We start from the raw sequence: 21,447 nt of genomic DNA on the forward strand, positions 1-21,447 counted from the left end.
ACCCCTGATATAGATATTCCCCTAGGAGTTTTATTTATTTACATTTCTATTTGTATACCGCCGCTCTCCCAGTGGGATTGCAGCGGTTTACAAGAATAAAGGAATAAAATACAATAAAACCCCATCAAATCCTCCCTTAGAGCAACAAAGGCGGCAGGCGATAAATAAACCGTCGAGTTATTCCTATACTTCCCTTCTCACCCAGCCATTATTAATTTAGAGTTTACATCTTATAACACAATAACGTGAGTTTATTTATCCAGACAATTTTGTATGCTCTTTCCAGAGTTACAACTTTCCCCCTCAGTGAGCACTCAAATTGGCTCACAACACCACTCTCCTTCCTCCCATGGGATACTAAACCCCAGGTGGAACCAGGGCATTCCCCCCCCCCTCCATTTTATAGCTCATCTCTAGGCAACAGAGATCAGTTCCCCTGGAGAAAATGGCTGCCTTGGAGGGTGGACTCCATAGCATTAGACTCCACTGAGGTCCCTGCCCCAAATCCCACCCACTCCCAGCTCCACCCCCAAAGTCTCCAGGTATTTCTCAACCGAGAGCTGGCAGTCCTATTTTTCCCCTTTAGCCTCACAACAACTGTGAAGTAGGTTAGGCTGAGAGAGAATGTATCGGGCACAAAGTCACTTAGCAAGCTTCCATCGTACGGTGGGGATTCGAACTCGGGTCTCCCAGATCTTAGCCCAAGACTCACACCCTTGCCCCATCCTGGTTCAAGGACAGTTTACTATGCATTAAAGAGGATCCTCCTTCCCCTACTTCCCTCTCCCTATTTGGCTGAGTTTTCAGCATGACAGCAAAGCAAGGTTGGATAATGTAGAGCAGGGGTAGTCAAACTGCGGCCCTCCAGATGTCCATGGACTACAATTCCCAGGAGCCCCTGCCAGCATTCGCTGGCAGGGGCTCCTGGGAATTGTAGTCCATGGACATCTGGAGGGCCGCAGTTTGACTACCCCTGATATAGAGCTTGTCTGGCAACTTGTAACTACTTGGACCGTGAGAAACAGAGGAATTGCTTGCTGCCAGCCCATCAGCTCAAAATCAGGGGCTCCGGGAAGAACTGATGGCAAAAATTTGCTGTAGAAGCCAGCCAAGATTTGGCTGGGAATCCTTCCCCCCAGCCCAGCCTACAAAAAGAGCTAGGTAAAGGCACACCTTTGTTCTCCCAGGACCTATTAAGAGAATGCTGGTCCCTCTTCAGCACTGTAAAGTGCGTGGGATTTTGCGGGGCTACTTATATCCCTATTTTCTAGCCTCTGTCACTGTGGGAAACCACTGCCCCTATATCTTTTTCCCTTTGGGGGATGCATTGTCAAAATAATCAGAGTGGCCAGGCATGTCATCCCATAGGGGTCCATTTCCTCGCTAGGCCAATGGACGCATCGTCCTCCTGAGTCAACATATGCGCATAGACACGAAGGCGTCACCAAGCTGGCCCTTTCTTACATGCTGCAGCTGTTGAGGTACACGCTGAACCTACTTGCAGGGTAAATATGTTTTTCGAGAATGCATTTAACCAAGAGAACAAACACCCTCCTTGTTTCCAAACAGATGGAAGGCTAACCGTTGCGGAGTCAATGGATGCAGCATAATGAAGGCAGATGTCAGGGATGTGCAGGGGTGGGGGACTCAGGCAGGGGATCTCTGTATGTTGAGTGGGGCGTTACAAGTATGTTGGGAATGTTGGAGGGTATGCCTCTGAGCTAGTTTGAGTCCCAAGTGGAGCGAAAAGCAGAACCTAACTAAATGCAAACAACCCACAAACGCATTTCGCTTAATAAGCTGGGTAATTTTGAGCTGGGGAGAGGGGAGTATTGCTTCCCCCTTTAATTGATCCCACACCCTGGCCTGGCTCTTCCTCCTGCTCTGGAAATACTCACTGGGTTTTCATCCCAAATTCATCAGATTCCGCCCCTCTTCTAACTTCAGACCAGGTATTACTTTTTTCCCAGCTGTTTTTTTTAACCCCGCTTTTCACTACCTGATGGGAGCCTGAAAGCGGCTGACAATCGCCTTGCCTTGTTCTCCCAACAACAGACACCCTGTGAGGTGGGTGAAGCTAAGAGAGCTCTGAGAGAACTGGGACTGGGCCAAGGTCCTCCAACTGGCTGCATGCAAAGGAGTGGGGGGAATCAAACCTGTCTCTCCAGATTAGAGGACCCCGCTCTTGGGGTGGCCAGATTATTTTATTTATTGTATTTATATACCGCCCTCCCCAAAGGCTCTGGGCAGTTTACATGAAACAAGAAACGATACAGGTAACTCCATTTATAGTAACAACAAAGTGATAACAACAACATTAAAGAACGGTGGAAACACCAAAGAGCATCAGCTCAGCTTATACTGAGGGTTGGGCGGATTTGTAGTAGTCATAGGAGGCTTGGGGGCCAATGGGAAGCGTTGATTTAGGTCGACCTCAACCAAATGCCTGGCAGAGGAGCTCCCTTTTGCAGGCCCTGAGGAACTGTTCATTATGGCTCTCCAAATGTCCATGGACTACAATTCCCATGAACCCCTGCCAACTGGCCATGCTGGCAGAGGCTCATGGGAACCGTAGTCCATGGAGAGCCACAGTTTGGCCACCCCTGCGTGACTACACCAAGCCTGCTGGTACCCTATTATGTCCTTGTGGACACTGACAATGAACTCTGCAGGAGGTTCATCCAGGCTTCAGCCTGATTCTGCTCCTGGCCAGTCACAGGAGAGCAAGCTAACAACCAGCTGTGCAGTCAGTGGCATGAAAGCGTTCCCTCCTTTCAAAGCAGACAGGGACCATGGCTTTCTGTGCTGCGGGGACATCTTCCTGGGAGTTTTCCCAGCTTCTGCTTTGATTCTACAGCACTCAAGTTGCAACAGCCTTACAAAGCCTGCGGCTTCACAGCATTCTCCCTCGTGCCATTCCTGTTCACTCTGGAAGGTTTTGCTATTAATAAGCCCCTGCAGGGCAACCACCGAGCAAACCCATCTGAAGAGCGGGGTTACCCAGCAGGACGTGTCTTTGAAAGACTTAAGAGATCATTAGAGGCTTCTGGTCTTTTACGGTGATATGTAGGAGCTGAACATTTTTAGAGAACACATTTCTTCCAGCCATCCTTGGTTTAACACCCCCAAGATCTTGGGCTCCCTTGTTCTTAGTTTGGGGGGGGGGCAAGGATTTTCATCTGCCTCCTGAAAGGCTGCCCCCTTGGCATGCAGCTAGCAGTTAAAACTGCAAGTGACGCGTAAGGACAGGCTGACAAAGCTGTGTTCTCGGGAATCGAATGACAAAACATGGTCTACTCAGAAAAAAAAAGAACACTTGGATAAGCAATATGGAGAAAAACGATCCAATTGTTTGAGCTTTTGAGGAGTCACCTGAAGTCCTTAAGCACTGAGTCGGCAAAGTGCTGGCACAAAGAGAAGAGTCGGGCAGCGGAGAGAAAGGGTGACCTTGAATCTATTTATAGTACCCGCTCTCTCAATGGCAACGTGGTCATTACAAAACCACACACACACACACACACACACACACACACACAAAGATTTCGCTTGGTTTCTACTCATAAGGATACGTCTCAACATCCGGTCTAGCACTGTTTTTTCTACCAGATCTACCTAGCAACGCTATAAGGGTGAATCAGCTGCCCCTGTTGTACTTTTTGGGAGGTGGAATTCAGAGGAGAATGGTTCTAAAAACTTTCCATAGAATCCTAGAGTTGGGAGGGGCCAGACAGGCCATCTGGTCCAACCCCCTGTTCAATGCAGAATCAGCCCTAAGCATCCAGGATAAGCATGATGACCATGAACCAACGAAAAGAAGCAGTCAGAGACAGGGGCACATGGCGAAGACTTTCCTATTGAATCGCCGAGGGACGGACACGACTGAACGGATGACATCATCCTCATCCTCTTAAAACACAGTCACTTGTACAAGTAGTAAACTATATCCCCAAAGTATAACTACTTACAATTTAAAAAAAGACGTAGGTAGGAAATAAACTAGGAAAGGACAAGCAGTAATGGGTTTAAACTACAAGTACAACGATATAGGCTAGATATCAGGAAAAAAATGTTCACAGTCAGAGTAGTTCAGCAGTGGAATAGGCTGTGTAAGGAGGTGGTGAGCTCCCCCTCACTGGCAGTCTTCAAGCAAAGGTTGGATACACACTTTTCTTGGATGCTTTAGGATGCTTTGGGCTGATCCTGCGTTGAGCAGGGGGTTGGACTAGATGGCCTGGATGACCCCTTCCAACTCTATGATTCTATGATTCTAAACCCCAGATAATCTTTCCGTTTTGGTCACGTATACATTTTTACCCATGGGTGTTTGTTCACCCCATAAGTTTATTAAGAAAACGGTGATGCAGTGAATTCCTGTTAAGTGCTCTGAAGAGATGCAGCCCTTCAAGACAAACACAAAAAAACAAAAATATGTGGGACATCTTTTACCCCTGGATATGTGTGGAAATTAATTTGGGGTAGAAATAAACACCAAGAGCAACATGATTAATTCCCCCCCACACACAGACCTCAAAGATTGTTTGAGAGTTAAATAGGTTTCTAAGGCCAGCAGTTACTAAATAGCTACCGGAAATGACAACCCCGTAGTATGTTCCCTTTCTTCTCCCCATAATGTCTGCTTCAGGAGCTACATGATGTGTTGTGACATTATGAAACAGAAATGTACAATTTCTTCTATACATCATGAAGATAGAGGGCAGCATTTATACAGAGTTGCTGGTTTGGGCAGTGATCCTATGACAGCCATAATTTCTTGCTTTTGGCCCAGCGTTACAGTCTATGATGGGCCAGTGAGTTCTAGAAGCCAATTATGAGCTGTTTGCAGACGGTCCCAGGTTCAATCCCCAGCATCTCCATTTGAAGGCACCAATCTCCTTTTACAACCCACCTCTGCTAGTGGACATCTTTACACCCCCCCAAACCACACAATTTAATTATTAAGTAAGCAAGTATTTCCTTTTGTGTGTCCTGTATGTACTGCTCATCAATTTCATTGATTCAAGACAGACAAAAGTTTTGACTTGCCGTCCAGAGTAGTTGTAAGGATGGGAGGACACCATGTATACAACCTCAACCTCCTTGAAGAACGAGCAGGATAAAAATGTGACAATATGGCTTTAGAAATGGGTGGGATCACAAGCTGGCATTTGGACTTAGAACTGAGCAACTGCGACCTGGATGTATGCGCCAAATTTCATTCCGCCATCTCAGCGGTCAGGGCAGAAACTTTACAAACAAGCAACCAGAGAGCAGCAATCAGGTCAACTAAACCAAAGGCCATACATCTTCCCTGCAATCCTGCCTTCTGCAATGCACTTACTTAACATTGCCAGAAGGTTTTCCTTCCAACCCTCCTCCAATGGATCTGAGGGGGAAACTTTGAACACTCCCCGGAGGAAAAGGCTTTATAGTCTGGAAGAAATTGACGGCTTACTCCACGACCCTTGGGTGATTCAATCAGAAAAGAACTCGGACCAGTTTGAAGGGCACTTCATCAACCTAAAAGCGTCAAAACTGATTTACTATAGGGAGGCATGGAGATGTTTATTTCTATCCATGGCAGCTGTAATATCTACTGGCACTTTAAGAAGCTTCTTGCAAAACTATGTGATCTGTTGCAATCGGAATTATCTGATGTGAAAATGTGCTTTCTCTAAGTCAACAGGCTTATTGTTTCAGTGTGTTGTGGACTGCTGAGTAAAATCCCTTAGCTACAATTGGCTAAATAAGTCATAAACTCTATAAATGTGCGTGACATAGATCCTCATCCATTTAAGTCGGCTGTTCAATTAATGCCTCCATTATGAGCCAGTATACAACAGTGAATGAAGAAGAAGAAGAAGAAGAAGAAGAAGAAGAAGAAGAAGAAGAAGAAGAAGAAGAGTTGGTCCTTATATACTGCTTTTCTCTACCCGAAGGAGTCTCAAAGTGGCTTACATTCACCTTCCCTTTTGTTTCCCCACAACAGGCAACTTGAGAGGTAGGTGAGGCTGAGAGAGCCCTGAGATTACTGAAGAAGAGTTGGTACTTACATGCCGCTTTTCTCTACCCAAAGGAGTCTCAAACTGGCTTACATTCACCTTTCCTATATCCACAATAGACACCATGGGAGGGAGGTGAGGCTGAGAGAGCCCTGATATTACTGAAGAAGAAGAAGAGTTGGTTCTTATATGCCGCTTTTCTCTACCCGAAGGAGTCTCAAACTGGCTTACAATCACCTTCCCTTTCCTCTCCCCACAATAAACATCCTGTGAGGTGGGTGAGGCTGAGAGAGCCCTGATATTACTGAAGAAGAGTTGGTTCTTATATGCCGTTTTTCTCTACCCGAAGGAGTCTCAAAGGGGCTTACAGTCGCCTTCCCTTTCCTCTCCCCACAACAGGCACCCTGTGAGGTAGGCAAGGTTGAGAGAGCCCTGATATTACTGCTCGGTCAGCACAGCTTTATCAGTGCTGTGGTACCCAGCTGGCTGCATATGGGGGAGCGGGGAATCAAACCTGGCTCACCCGATTAGAAGCCCGTGCTCCTAACCACTACCCCAAGCTGGCTCCTTAAGGGTTGGATGTGGGAAAAACTAAGAAGTCCAATGTTGCCCTCAGCCAAGTTGCTGTTTCTTACCTCACAGGACTGTTGTGAAGCTAGGACATGGGTGCTGAGTAGATGCTCTTTGGAGGAAAGCTAAGATAAAAGGGCAATTTTAGTAGAAAGAAGAGAAAAATCCATCTACCCACTCTGTTCTAAACCTGTAGAATGTTTTTTTTGGGGGGGGGGGGCAATGTTTCTTAGGGGAGGCAAAAATAATGGCCTAGCCCAATCTCAGATCTCGAAAGCTAAGTCAGGGCTGGTGCTTGGAAGGAAGACCTTCGCTAAAGACTCTGCAGGGGGAAGAAACAGCACTTGCCTTGAAAGCACTTAATATTTTTAAGCCTTTATCACCAGTTTTTCATGAAATGGAAAAAACAAACAAACAAACCCCAATGCTCTTTAACCATTTTTGTGTAGGCATGATGCTCCAAGCTTGGGATAATTCCTGGCTCTTTCCTGCACTTTCCCCACATAACACTATCTCCATGAGATGGGCCATCCCAAACTGTATTCTAAATGCAGCCCCAGGGCACGTTCCTATTTATGACACTGGCGCTTTTATTTTCAGTGCCTTGCCTAGCAATCCCCAGCTCAGAATTTCCCTTTTTGCACAGCCGCCTCAAACGGAATTCAGTAGCCACCAGAAGCGTACAATCTCTTTTCTGGCCAATTTGGATCCCATTTGCGGTTATGAAAATTAGGATTTTTTTTTTGCCACTTGCGATGTGCCTCACTTACTTACACTGCAGCTCATTTGCGACTTGGCCTCCCTATCTCTGCTGCACAGCTTTCTCTGCTTCAAACTAACACGGTGCTGGCTGGCTTGGCTTGCACCTCAAAGTACTCTCTGCCTTATATAAATGTAATGTAGAAGGCTGCTTGGGTAAGGCTGTCCAGAAAGCCTGCGTTCTATTATCTTTGAAGCCCTGTGGATTGGGTGGGAATGAAGAAGGGGGTACATTAGCCAGTACACAATGAGTGTGCAATACGTATTCCTGATCCACTGAAGAATAATCCAGATCTGGGAACAGAGGCAGCACTTGTAGGCATGGGTAAGCTTTGCAAGGCGATTGTGCCCTGGAAAAAGTTTCCCCTGAAACTCCTTTAGATTACCTGCATGCCTGGCCCCTGTGTCTAACCGACACAAGCACCCCACCTTAATTTTCTTTGCTGTATGGTGTTGCATTCGCTTTGATTTCTTCAATGGGCCTCCATCCTTCAGCTTGGCTCCTGCTTAAATGGCCTCCAAAAATGCTACTCCTGGAGAACAGGGAAACCCAAGTTGGAAGTCCGCTGTGGGAAGGGTAAGTCATCTCCCATCCACAGAAATCTTCCTCTGAATCCAAAACCAATTATGTGTGCAAAGTCCCAATAAGTTGCAGCCAACTTACAGTGACCAAGCAAGGTGCTTTCGAAGCAAGAAAGAAGTGCAGGTGGTTTGCCATTGCCTTTCTCTGTAGAGTCTTCCTTGGTTGTGCCCCTTCCATTTACTGACTCTACAGAGCTTCCAAGATGTGATGAGATTAGGCTATACCATGCCTAGAGATGGGTATGAACTGGGGAAATGCTGTTTGTTTCATAGTGTGCCTAATTTGCAATCCACAAACTATCACAAAATGTTAGGGGCTAAGTGAACCAGTCCAGTTTGTGACATTCGTGATGCAATAGAATGCTCCCCTCTCTCCGGTGTGCTAGAGACACCAAACTTGCAGGCAGTCTCTGGCTGACTCTTCTCTACCTGCCTGACAAATCTGAAGGTGGGAGGGGCCATTTTTGCAAGCCCAACGGAACCAGTGCAATGTATCCAGCAGAACCAATGCAATCAAAAATTGCCCAGCAGAATCCAGCATCATTGTAGGAATGCTAGTTCAACAGGACTAATGTCAAATCACATTATCTCTGATCTACAAATTGAAGGGGGTCATTGTTTCAAGCTCAGCACAACTAGTTTTGAGTACAGCGTCATAGAAAATCCAAGCAAGGGTGCAAGCTCTGTGCAAGAAAATGGGAAAAGAACACAAAGGAACCTCAGCAAAGGGGGGAAAACTCTTGAAACTGACAAGGTTGGAGAATCACCTTCCCATTGCTTTGAAGTTTGGTAAACATTATTTTTGAGGGAAGAGAGTTTATCTTTAGGATGCTTAGGATGCTTAGGGCTGATTTAGGACTGCTTTAGGATGCTTAGGGCTGATCCTGCGTTGAGCAGGGGGTTGGACTAGATGGCCTGTATGGCCCCTTCCAACTCTATGATTCTATGATCTAGAAATGTATCCCCCAATCTGCATGAATCTCCAAGAACTGCCTGAAAACTTGTGCTGATTGACCTGTCATAAACGTGAATCAAATTCATCATAAACTTTATTTCATGAGTTGGTTCACGCCCATCCCTAACCATGCTGCTTTCCCTCCCAACCCAAGTTACGGTGGCCATCTAATAAGGAAAACAGTGCCCTTGATTCCTTTGTTATATAAAAAAAAGTAATGTTACCTTGCAGGGATTAGAAAAAGCTGCACCTGTATAGGTCCCATTTCTATCTGAACCAGAGATTTCATAGTCTTTCACAGTCTGTCATTCTCCCTGCTCAGTGTGCCAAGGGTTCCAGATGAGCCAAGAACATCTGCTTGCTGTTCCTCTCCTTTTCCACTGCACTTGCTGGAGCACCAAGGGAATCACAGTCCTTTCCTTCATTTGCCTTGAAACCGACAGCTATTATTAGGCCCAATTTTGAGCAATTAGAATCAGGCTTTGCCGCTGACTGTTTGGGTCGACGCCTGCTTGGGCTGCCACAGCCTGGCCCAGATCGGCGCATCGACAGAACAAACAACAGCCGTGCTCCGGGAGCCAAGCATGTGCTCCTAATCTTCCCCCCCCCCACTTATTTCATTAACACAGCCACAAAACAAAAACAAGAAAGGCTCCCTGGTTCAGCATGCAGTGCCGAAAGCACGGTGGGGATCATGCGCCGGTAAGCATGGTGCTTTGGCACCTTTTGCAGAGAAAGCAGGCAGGGTGGAGAGGAATGCCACTACCTAATCACACACCTGCACCTGATGGACTCTCTAGCTGGGTTTAAAGGATCATTTCTTCCATTAGAAACAGGGCTCGGGTTTCAGCATGGAATCTCCACCACAGATAAGAGATGAGAGGAGGTCATCAATGCAGGGAGAGGATCAGTGAACTCTCTTAAGTGAATAAGAAAGACATCCACAGAAGGCAAGGATCTTCTTTCCTTCTTTCCTTCCTTCCTTCCTTCCTTCCTTCCTTCCTTCCTTCCTTCCTTCCTTCCTTCCTTCCTTCCTTCCTTCCTTCCTTTCCTTCCTTCCTTCCTTCCTTCCTTCCTTCCTTCCTTCCTTCCTTCCTTCCTTCCTTCCTTCCTTCCTTCCTTCCTTTCGACAACATGGTATCACAAAGGGCACTACCCAAATTTCACTCTTCTATGCAGCTACTAAAAGGTATAGGCATCTCTGTGGGCATCTAGTCACCGATTCAAGCCTGTGTGGAAAGTCTAACTCAGTCCCAAAAGGGCAAGGCAGGGGCAGAATGCAGTTTGCTTGTATGAAAAGGGGAATATACTCTTCATAAGCTCAGAGGAACTGCATTCTGCCTTCAGATGCACTAAGGCTGGATCCTGGCACTCAAATCAGGTTTTAAGGAAAGCTGAATTCAAGTGCACTCAAAGCTTCAAATGAAAATCTGGTTTAGGCTGAAGCAGACAGAAGGCTAGTTCTTTGGGGCATACATGGCTGCCTTTTCATGAGCATCTGGAAGCCTTCTGCCAGCTGTTTCCCATCTTCTACCCCAAATGAAGACAATGATTGTTAGTCTCATTGCTCCGAAAATAGATGAACCCATGTGCCCACAACAGAGGAATGTCAGTCTAAACCAGGGTACATTGTAGCATTCAACAAAGTGTCCAGACCAAAGATGGGAAAGTCAGCAGGCTCAATAGGAACATTTTAGTCAGAAAATTTCAACCAAAACTAGTTCAAGTGGGACGGAAAAGCCGGGCTGGGAATAAACTTGGGACGGGATTTCTCATGTTTCTGAGAATTACACAAACACCAACACAAAAGGTGACAGAATTCAAGTCTGGGACCCATCCCTTCTGAACTGGAAGCCCTGCCACCTAATCCCAGATGTGTAAAAACAGGCCGAGATTTCCCATGAGCAGAACACTCTGTCTGGGCATGTTTGCAGAGACTTTTTATTAATTTGTTTGTTGCCAGTGCCAGGGCTGAAATCAGGTATTAAGGCTCTCTTTGAGCTACTCTCTTTCCCCACTAAATGTGCTCCATTTCCCCCAGTAGCAAATGGAGAAATGTAAGAGGTTAAACTTGGTGATAAGGAATGGGGCAAGCTTTGCTAAATTAATGTCGATTCTCAAACAGCAGTCAAATGCACACATGTATGTGTGTGTGTTACATGCAGTCAAGTTGCTTCCGACTTATGGTGACCATATGAATGAATGACCTCCCAAACGTCCTATGCTTAACAAGCTTGCTCAGGTCTTGTACACTGAGGGCCGGGCCTTTCTTGACAGAATCAATCCATCTCATGAATGAAGGAATAGAGGGGGTGGGGGCTATTAAATATGCAGATGATACTAAACTGGGAGGGGTAGCAAACGGAGCAGAAGACAGAATCAGGATGTGAGTGTCCTGTATAGTGCCGGGGGTTGGACTAGATGACCCATGAGGTCCCTTCCAACTCTATGATTCTATGATACTATAATTCTAGGATACAGGATGATCTTGACAGGTTGGCTAAAATGAATTTCAATAGAATCAATGGGTTGAAATTAATTCAAAAGAAATTCTGGCTAAACATCCGGAAGAAGTTCCTGACAGTTAGAGCAGTTCCTCAGTGGAACAGGCTTCCTCGGGAGGTGGTGGATTCTTTGGAACTTTTTAAGCAGAGATGAGATGGCCACCTCACAGAGATACTGATTCTGTAAAGTTAGGCAGATTGTGAGAAGGTGGGTAGAAGGGACTGTGTTGGTGCCAGCTCTTGGGTCTCTTTCTTGCGTGCCCAGGGAAATGTCAAGGATCGGGAAGCAAATTTATTCCAGGCCAGACTGGCCAGAGATCTAGGGTTTTTTTGGGAGGGGAGGCATCATGTGGGTCACTGTGGATGAGCAGGTAGCTCTGAATTTCCTGCATTCAACAGGGGGGTTAGATTAGATGACTCTGGAGATCCTTCCAACGCTATGGGCATCTCCACATAGTGATCAAAATGGTGAGACACCTGTGATCTGGAATAGCATGATATTAAATCACGCTACTCCTCCCCTCCACACTTCAAAGCCTTCCTGCCGTGTCTTCCCCTTCACACATGCTGTGCAAACAGCAAAAGAGAGAGTGATGTACTATTTCACTCACAGCTCTTCAGCCTGTCAATCAACAGGGCCAACCAATCAGTCGTTTCTTGGTCCCGCAATCCCCAATTTAACTTGAGACTTACAGGTAGCAATGCGTATTCAGTTCTATGAAAACGCATTGCTACATTATTTAAAGCCCCCATTATTAAAAGCCCCCCTTCCAAAAAAAAACACGTCCAGCAAGCAGAGGGCACGGCGAGGAAGGCAGATCCCCCCTGTCATTTAAAACGTCCGAAAGGCTCCTAGTGAGCTCCCAGCCACCCCCCAATCGATGCAGGCAAATTAACTGGGGGTGGTTCACACACAAACACAAACACACACCCCATCACCCCCACCCTGTCTCCTTCGCTGGGCAGGAAATTAGGTGGGGAGGGAGGGAGCAAGGGTGGGACATTACAGAGCTGACAATCATAGAATCATAGAACCATAGAGTTGGAAGGGGCCATACAGGCCATCTAGTCCAACCCCCTGCTCAACGCAGGATCAGCCCTAAGCATCCTAAAGCAATAATGCGTTTCACCCTCCATACATTCCTTCTGCTGGTTGTCTGCTGGTGGATCGTGCTTTTTAGGGTGGCGAAGCCACTTTTTGGGATTCCCGAAGTCACGCTTTAAAATGGAGGATGTAGTGATCCGGCTGCTGTCCAGACGCTGGATATATGTGGAGGGGCCAGAATAGGCCACCTGCATTTGGCAAACATTACACTGCACTTATCTCGTGCGGAAATGCCTTATGATCCCATGACTGGGACTTCCTGTTTTCTAGCTGCCTTCAGCTTTTCCTGGCATGACTGCCTTTTCCAGTGGCTCTTGTTCTCTCAAAATGTGACCAAAGCACAATAGTTTAGTCACGATGGCTTCTATGGGAGCAGGGGAGGTCAGTAAAAAGAAAGGTCTAAAAATCTGCAGCTCACATGAAGCCCTGCAGCCACATCCTCCATGCTCCGCTTCCGAAACAGTAAACTTTGTGGCTCGGTGATTATGCAGTTAAACAAAGCCTTTGGCTCCATGCATCTGTCAGATTCCAGAGATTCCCAGCTTTCATTTGTTTTTATTTACACCTTCTCTCTAATGGCTTCAAGGACATGGAATAGCCTCCACCCCATCCCACAGGCCAGACCTTGGGGACCTGCCCATGCAGCATGTGGTTTCTATTCACACAAACCAGGGCAGAATCAAAGTTTATTTTCGGGATGTCGGCTCTCTCTCGACCAGGGAGAAACGTGGAAGAGCAGAAGCTGACGGGCACGCTTCCTGGCAGCGGCCTCTTTCCTCCGAGGTGGCCTGTCTTACCGCACCTGTTCCCTTGGGAATGGTGAACCACAAGTCCGACTTTACTTGGTAGGGCAACCCACTTAGAACAAAAATAGAGCTTGAGCAGATCAATGAAGCTGCAAAAGCCTGCGACCCACTTTCAGATTGTTTCATGACCCAGTTTAAGGGCCAGAACCCACAGGTTGGGAAATGCCGTCTCATGGTAAAAGGTGCAAAGTGTTCTTGAGCGGAGGGTAGAGAAGAGGAGCTGAATTTTTGTACCCCGCTTTTTACTGCCCTAAGTAGTCTCAAAGCAGCTTACAATGGTCTACCCTTCCTCTCCCCACAACAGGGAGGTGGGGCTGAGAGAGCTCTGGGAGAACTGTCACTGGCCCAAGGTCACCCAGCTGGCTAAACGTGGTAGAGTGGGGCATCAAACTAGACTACAGGCCACCACTCTTAACCACTACACCAAGCTGGCAGGACTTAAGCGGCAGTGTTGGCCGAGCTCAAGGAATATTTAATGGCTGCTGAATGTCCGTGACTGCCCTGCACCAGGTTTGATAAGTGGAATCCCATCCGCGATTTCCAAAAGCAAAGTTTCTAGCCCTTATGACTGTGGCGGGAAGCTTAGAAATGTGGGTCATCCTTGGTAAATACTCTGAAGCCTGAAGGGGGCTGAACAGGTGGTTGCAGCAGTCACAAGGATGGTGGAGGATACAGGCCCCCTCCCCCCCCCTTCCCTTGCAGCTAGTCTGCAAAGAATAAATTATGCAAAGCCCTACTGCATGCAAATGTGTACATTTTAATCAGCTAGTAGAATTTGGCATTTTTGGCACAGAAACTGGGTCAGCCGATGGAAAGTATATACAAACCTTCAGCACAGCGATTGTTCACAATTAACAACTTCCATGTGCATTTTAATATACAAAGTGCTTGTGCGATCCTGCAGGGGAGGGGAGGATTGTGCATATTCACAATTTTGCTGTGAAGTAGATCACTACCGATCCTACCAAGAAGAACCAAGATCGCATTTTGTGCAAGAACCCCAGTGGGTGGTCAGTTTGACTCTAGGAAGGCTCTGGAGGCCTTAGATTTCGAGCTTATTTTACATTGGTCCCGATCCACAGATGTTAATAGCTGCCTGACAGGCAGAAAACTGAGATGAGGAAACGTTTCCTGTCGCTTCGTTTACCCCACCAGGCAAAACTTTCTTTGCTAATCGTTCTGCCTAATCAGTTGCAACAGTACGGCCAGAAAGAGACTAGGGAGGAGGGAGGGGGATTGGCAACTCTTCCCTTCCACTGTGCTCCAGAACTGGGTCATCGATGATGAGGAGCTAGAACGTGAGCTGGCCATTAACAGGAGCCCGACATGCAATAATCAAGCAGGGGATGTTTTGCCTGGCGAGTGAAATAAAGCGATAAAAGCTCCACCTGCTTCATTTGTAAGTGGAAGTCTTTAGCGCAAAGAGGCAGCCTCCAACTGGATCACTTAAACATTGGCAAACTTCAGCCTAATACTGTTCACAGCCCAGCTACAGAGAATCATCATATGTATACTGCGCTCCGCAGTATAAATAAAAGGCTAAGGGGGTGGGGGTGGGCTGAGTCCAGGATTGAAATCAGCCATTGGCCCCCTGCCCCGGTTACACGCCTGCCCGGGAACACGCCAGGTAATCAGCCAGCCTCGGGGGCCTTCCGAGAGGGCCTTGGAGCTCCAAGCCCCACGCGAAAGCTAGGGATGTGGGCAGCCAGGGGAGGCTTCCTGTGGACTTCAGAGCAGGCTCCGAGGCCCGCAGGGAGGCAGGGGAGTCACCACAGAGGGCAGCGGGTGGGGGGTTGCCCTGGCCCCTTCAAAGCCCATCCTTACTTGACGGGCTTTGAAGCCTAGTACTAAATATAATGGAATAGGGAAAAAAAGACAATTGAGTTGCAATAGCCCATACTTTTCTACCTTAAAACATTCAAAGCAGCTCACACTAGTGGCTCTGGGTCTCTCCTGTATATGCCCCCCTACTCCCACTCCAAGGAGATTTCCTTCCTGACCTCTTTGCCAGCCCTGCTTTCTTTCAAAATAGCACATGAAGGCATACGTGCCCAACATTGATCAAAGTTGTAAGTGCCCGACAGGGTTCCCTGAGCTCTTCTTGCGAGCATTTGGCTACTATTTGGTTTCGTCTAGTGGGAGGCAAACAAAATCCCGGCCAGAACTCTTGCAAGAAGGAGGAATCTCACAGGACCTTGGGACCTGGCATCTCTCTCTGCTCCACAGGGAGGACCGGCCCTTAGGCCTGATGTACACTGTGTTATTCCCGGGCTGGGTCACAGATGTGCTCTGTGAATGCTGTGCTTTCCCAGGGGTATGGGGTCCCAACTGCGATCGGGTCTGAGCCATGCAGGGAGGAGTTTAGAGCTCCTCTCACTGTGGAGCGGAAGGGGGGTTATTGTTGCCACTATCAGTGGATGAACTGGTTATTTTAAGGGATTGTAAGGGGATTTTAAGAGCCTCTTGTGGCGCAGAGTGGTAAGGCAGCAGACATGCAGTCTGAAAGCTCTGCTCATGAGGCTGGGAGTTCAATCCCAGCAGCCGGCTCAAGGTTGACTCAGCCTTCCATCCTTCCGAAGTGGGTAGAATGAGTACCCAGCTTGCTGCTGGGGGGTAAACGGTAATGACTGGGGAAGGCCCTGGCAAACCACCCCGTATTGAATCTGCCAAGAAAACACTAGAGGGCGACACCCCAAGAGTCAGACATGACTCGGTGCTTGCACAGGGGATACCTTTACTTTTAAGGGGATTTTATTGTGGGTTTTATCTGGATTGTTAACTCCCATGAGCCACTGCATGGAAGTGGCGGGCTATAAATGGGATGGGATGGATGAAAGAAATCTTCCTGAGCCGAAATAGCCCCAGGAATTCATTATTTGCTCCATTGGGAAATTGATACGTAATCACATTGGTATACATGTAATCCCTGCTAATGGGGTGAACATCACCTCCCCAGGGCTGCTTCCGAATGGAAAAGGTCTAAATCCCTTCCCCCTAAGCGCCTCAGCCCAGATGTGAATGATGCCCCTACACACCAGGGAAGGCTGGGACCAGCCCCAGGAAAAAAAGTAACAAGTAGCTAGGCCCGTAAAGTACATTATGGAATTAGGAAGCTGAGGCAGTATAATGGACGGCACCGTTTTGGAATGCAGGTAGGACACATTTTGGAATGCTCCCCTGTGTCACCAGCAACCTGCAAACAGAACACCAATGCTGCAAACAAAGAAAGGTGGTAACGCCTGTCTCCTTGCTGAACTAATTTTGCCTAGAGGGTTTTGTTTTTAAAGGCAAAAGCAACATCCAAAGCTTGTCATCTGAAGCAGGGACGTGCAGTCTGATGCTTCTGGGATGGCCTGCGCAGCCTGATATAAATGTATAGCTGGAGAGAAAAAGGAGCTTGCTGGTAAAGCTTTGCACACATCCAGTGTTTTGTGTTTAAAGCAGACAAGGGATTGTAAGGGGAATAGGCTGCCTAAGGGGGTGGTGAGCTCCCCTTCACTGGCAGTCTTCAAGCAAAGGCTGGATACACACTTTTCTTGGATGCTTTAGGATGCTCTGGGCTGATCCTGCGTTGAGCAGGGGGTTGGACTAGATGGCCTGTATGGCCCCTTCCAACTCTATGATTCTATGATTCTATTCTATGATTCTATGATTCTATGACTGCATGGCATGGAAGAGTTTAACATCTGCCAGGCTTCGGTATGCTTACATTGTACACACTCTGTATGACAGTACAGTTTAAACCAGAGGTTGGGTTCATGTGAAGTGACACCGAAAAGTCATTTTTCCTGCCAGCAACACAAGATTCAAACCCTGACTCTGCCACGGAAGCTGCCTGAGTGACCTGGAGCCAGTCACATGCTCTCATGTGAACCTACCTTACAGGATTGTTGTGATAATATGGAGGCGAGAAGGAGGATGTCAGCTGCATTGGATTCCCCTTGCAAAGAAAGACTGTACATAAATGAAGTAATTAAAAAATAAAGTCCAAATCACCCTTCCATACAAGAATGAGATGGCAGAACTCCAAGGGAGTAAACTGTACCACTTCATACTGCAGTTGGATTATCCCGTTTTGGATACTCGCCCATATTTTAAAAAGCAACCTATATTAAAAAATAGAACTCTGTCATATTAGGGAGCAGGTTTTAAGCTGCCTTTCTGATTAATATGCTAGTTGTTTGTTTTTTAAGGTGCATGAGTTTTAAAGTTTAAAAATTGCCCACAGTATACTTATTTTTCCTTTATTTATGATCCAAACTTTGGCTAGCTTGTCCCCCTAGGTAATGAACTAAGCTTCTCCTCCTCCTCTCTGCACGCCAAAAGAATTTCTTTATAAATCCTGTGCCAGAATGAAACCCTAAAAGCCTATGTTTCATGCTCCCCACTTCCCAAACACAGTCCGGGGCATATATTTATGATCGAGCACCTGCGTTCACCCAGGCTCAAATCTCTTGGCACTTACACTTTAAAAGATCTCAGAAGCAGATGTGGAGAAAGCCCGTTTATGAAAATAAGACTTGAATATACCCTGTGGACATTTTCTGTTTCAACATGGCATGGGTTTTACTTTGGGTCATGGTGTAAGATGGCTTGAACATGAGTTCCCAGTTAGAACATGGCTTTGAAACCTGGTCCAGAGTTGCTATGGCAACATAACCAACCCAAGCCTAGCCATAACATGGCGAGAAAGCAGGGAGCATTGTGTGCTATAAGCAGGCTACACCCTTCCTTGGTGAGTCACCCGGACTGATGCTACAACATTCTTGCCTTTCGTTTGTAAGACCCTGGACCTTCAACAAAAGTAACAGTCTCGGTCAGGTAGGGGTGGGTGGGTGGGGGAGCCATATATAAATATGAGGTCGTTGGCGGCTAGGAATTGGCAGCCCCTGAATAACTCTTTCTATAACTTCCGCAGTTCAAGAAGTGTGCACACAAAAACTTGTACCTTGAATAAAACTTTGTTGGTCTTAAAGGTGCCCCTCGACTTGTTCTACCTCAAGACATCCATGCCAAATGTTGGCTAGACTTTAAGAATACTTTCGGTAAAGGCCATGCAATGCCCAACTAGGTTCCAACAACAGAAATTGTGGAAGGAAAGCCTGAGAGAATTCTTACATTGGACTGGAATGCCCTGGCATTCTCCAAGTGGATTTCACCCATCCTGAACCTCAACTCATGAACAGGTCAGCTCATTTCCAGAACCAGCTGCGGCCTGGATTGTTCTCAAAACCTGTTAAAACACACCCAGAGAGGTCTCTTTTAATAGAAAACCTGAGCTCACTGCCGTACGTTTGTTGAAAGTATTTCTCCCGCACTATGGAAATCCACAGCACTTTAAAAACAACACTTTAAAATCACAGAATTCACCTAAACCAATAAAGGATAGAGCTTATCTCGCTTTATTAGCAACGTTTCAGCTGGAACTAAGAATCAAACACACTGCGTAATCCGGGCTTTCTTAACTAGCATTTCTTAACAGCCTTGCGAGGGTTTCCTGAATGAATGGGAGTTAATTAATTTTTGTACACTTTTTGGAATTGGTAAACATTTATCAGGTGATATGACCATATACAGTCATGCCAACCTGCCCCCCCCCCCCCATGTGTCCTTGCATCCCAGGTTGCCAAATTACATGGGAAAGAGTCATAAATTGGTAAGAAAAGAAGAGATGATTTTTTTTCTGTATGACCCGAGGGAGTCTGAAAATGGCTTACAATTGCCTTCCCTTCTTTTCTCCAAAACAGTTACCTTGTGAAGTTGAGAAAGCTCTGAGAGAACTGGGACTGGCCCACGGTCACCCAACTGGCTGCATGTAGAGTAGAGGGGAATCCAGTCCCATTCTCCAGATTAGAGGATGTTACTCGTAACCAAGATGGTGAGGAGCAGGTAAGAGGCATCTAGAGTCCCTTGACGGCAGTGGTTCTCAACCTCGGGGTCGCAACCCCATTTGGATTGGATTGGCCCCTTTCCCGAGGTTGCCAGGTTGCCTGCCGCAGCGGCAGTGATGGGCAGCGGTGGTGGGCGGTGGCGGCAGGCAGAGGCAGTGCCCAGCAGAGGCAGCACAGCCATGGCAATGGCCGCCTCCACGCCACCTCAACTGTTGTGTGCATGCTTGCGCACACCACCTGTATGTGCTGCGCACATGCTGCCACTGCCGCCGCCACACCAGCTGCCGCTGAGTTGGGGTCGTGGAGGAGGCAAGGTTGAGAATCACTGCTCTACGGTAAAAAAGTTGAGAAAGGCTGCACTAGCCACTATCCCACACCGTTGCTTCCCAGGTTCTTTGTAAATGTTCCCTGATGTAAATGTTCTCTCAATCTTCCTATGCAGTCTATCCAATCCCTGCAGCCCATAAGAGTGTAAGAGTTTTCACTCTGCACTCTTTTCCTCCTCATCCCCCTAGCTGCCAAGGATGCGTGTCCAAAGAGGCATTTTGGCAGCCAAGATGGCCGAGAAGTTCCCATCTTTCCTAGAAACACTTCCCACACTATGCAAAACAGAGTCCTATTTAGGGACAGTCTCTACCAACACTAATCATTTCTCACATGTGCTGCCTTCAGAAGTCACACAAAATGTGTTTTGTTAGGTAAACAAGCCTCAAAATCTACCACACATTCTCCCCCGCCCCATCCCTCACACAGAGATACATGATTTAAACCATCCTGGTTCAGCCCTGATTTAACTCTGGAGTGATAGCCAAATTCAGGCATTTTGACAAAATGGGGTTCATCATTTTTTCCCTGGGATCGATCGATCATTCATTCATTCATTCATTCATTCATTCATTCATTCATTCATTCATTCATTCATTCATTCATTCACTCACTCACTCACTCACTCACTCACTCACTCACTCACTCACTCACTCATATACCGCCGCTCTCAAAGAGATGGTTTACAATAAAAGAATAAAACAACACAACCCTTAAAAAAAACAGCACATTAAAAGATGGCAATTCAATTAGGGTTAACCCCCATCTCCTCCAGTGTCCAGTGTGAAGTCAGGAGCTCTGCCATTAGGAGCAAGGATCTTGATCTCATTAGTTTTAGTTTTAGGGGATCCCCTGATGGTAATTCCGGGGCATCAGCAGCCTGGACTCAACCACATGCCTGACGGAAGAGCTCCGTCTTACAGGCCCTGCGGAAAGCTGATAACTTCAGCAGGGCCCTTAGCTCTTCCGGGAGCTCATTCCACCAGGCTTGCTGAGGGAAAGAACTGTCCAGTCGCTTTGAAACCCAAAGGAGTCTTACAATCACCTTCCCTTCCTCTCCCAACAGACACCTTGTTAGGTAGTTGGGGCTAAGAAATCCCTGACAGGACTGCTCTGAGAGAACAGTGTTAACAGGACTGTGACTGGCCCCATGTCACCCAGCTGGCTGCATGTGGAGGAGTGCAGAATCAAACCGAGCATTACAGATCAGAAGCCGCCATTCTTAACCACTCCCCCATGCTGGGTGACCCAGTAGGAGGTTTAAGACCGGAGACATTCATAGGTGGTTTGCCATGGGGTCCTGACTGTGCTGAGGGAAAGGTGTACAAAAGGACTGTTGGTTTTGCACAGGACAAAGTAAAACAGGCCCAAGACTCCCAAACAGCCTTGTGGGTGCTCGCCCGAGCTTTGAGGTCCCCACTCGCAACAAAACAGACGACCGCTCGGTTCACCCACCCCCCTCCCGCTGCCCCCAACCTTAGCAGATAACATTATTGGCTGGGTAGCTCAATTGTGTATTTGCTTCCTTCTGCAGACTGCCTTGCCGTTCACCTGAGTCTCCCCGGGGAGTTATTAGCCCCAGGATGAAGTAATTTGGCGCCCTGTTCCCGCTCCCTCCCTCCTCATGCCACCCTCCCAGGAGAGGCATTTTGCTTGGCATCAACGCTCTGTGGAGGAGGATGTCGCCGGCGTGCCGTGCATCAGGAGGAGCTGCGTGGGAGCGTGGGAGGGGAGAGGGCCGGCTCCCTCACAGTTTTCCTGCTCCGCAGCTGGGCGGCAGAGCTCCCCAGGCGAACAGGCCGGCTGCAGCCCCGGCTCCATTTCCACCAGCTATCAGAGCCGCAATCAATGTTTCATTAGAGGCGATTTAATTACCCGCCTGCTCGCCCTTCGCCCGGCGATGACAAGCCGGCTCAGGTTCCCAGCATCGGGAGGACAGTCAAGACGTCAAA

The 21,447-nt window shown here is 47.4% G+C and overlaps 1 protein-coding gene across 9 annotated transcripts in view; it reads right to left on the reverse strand.

Moving 5' to 3' along the window:
• The window catches only part of ZNF385A (zinc finger protein 385A), a 238,801-nt gene that overhangs the window by 23,808 nt on the left and 193,546 nt on the right, over positions 1-21,447 (reverse strand). The window lies entirely within an intron of this gene.

Source organism: Paroedura picta, chromosome 3 (assembly GCF_049243985.1).
Source record: "Paroedura picta isolate Pp20150507F chromosome 3, Ppicta_v3.0, whole genome shotgun sequence".
Taxonomy (NCBI): Eukaryota; Metazoa; Chordata; class Lepidosauria; order Squamata; family Gekkonidae; genus Paroedura; species Paroedura picta.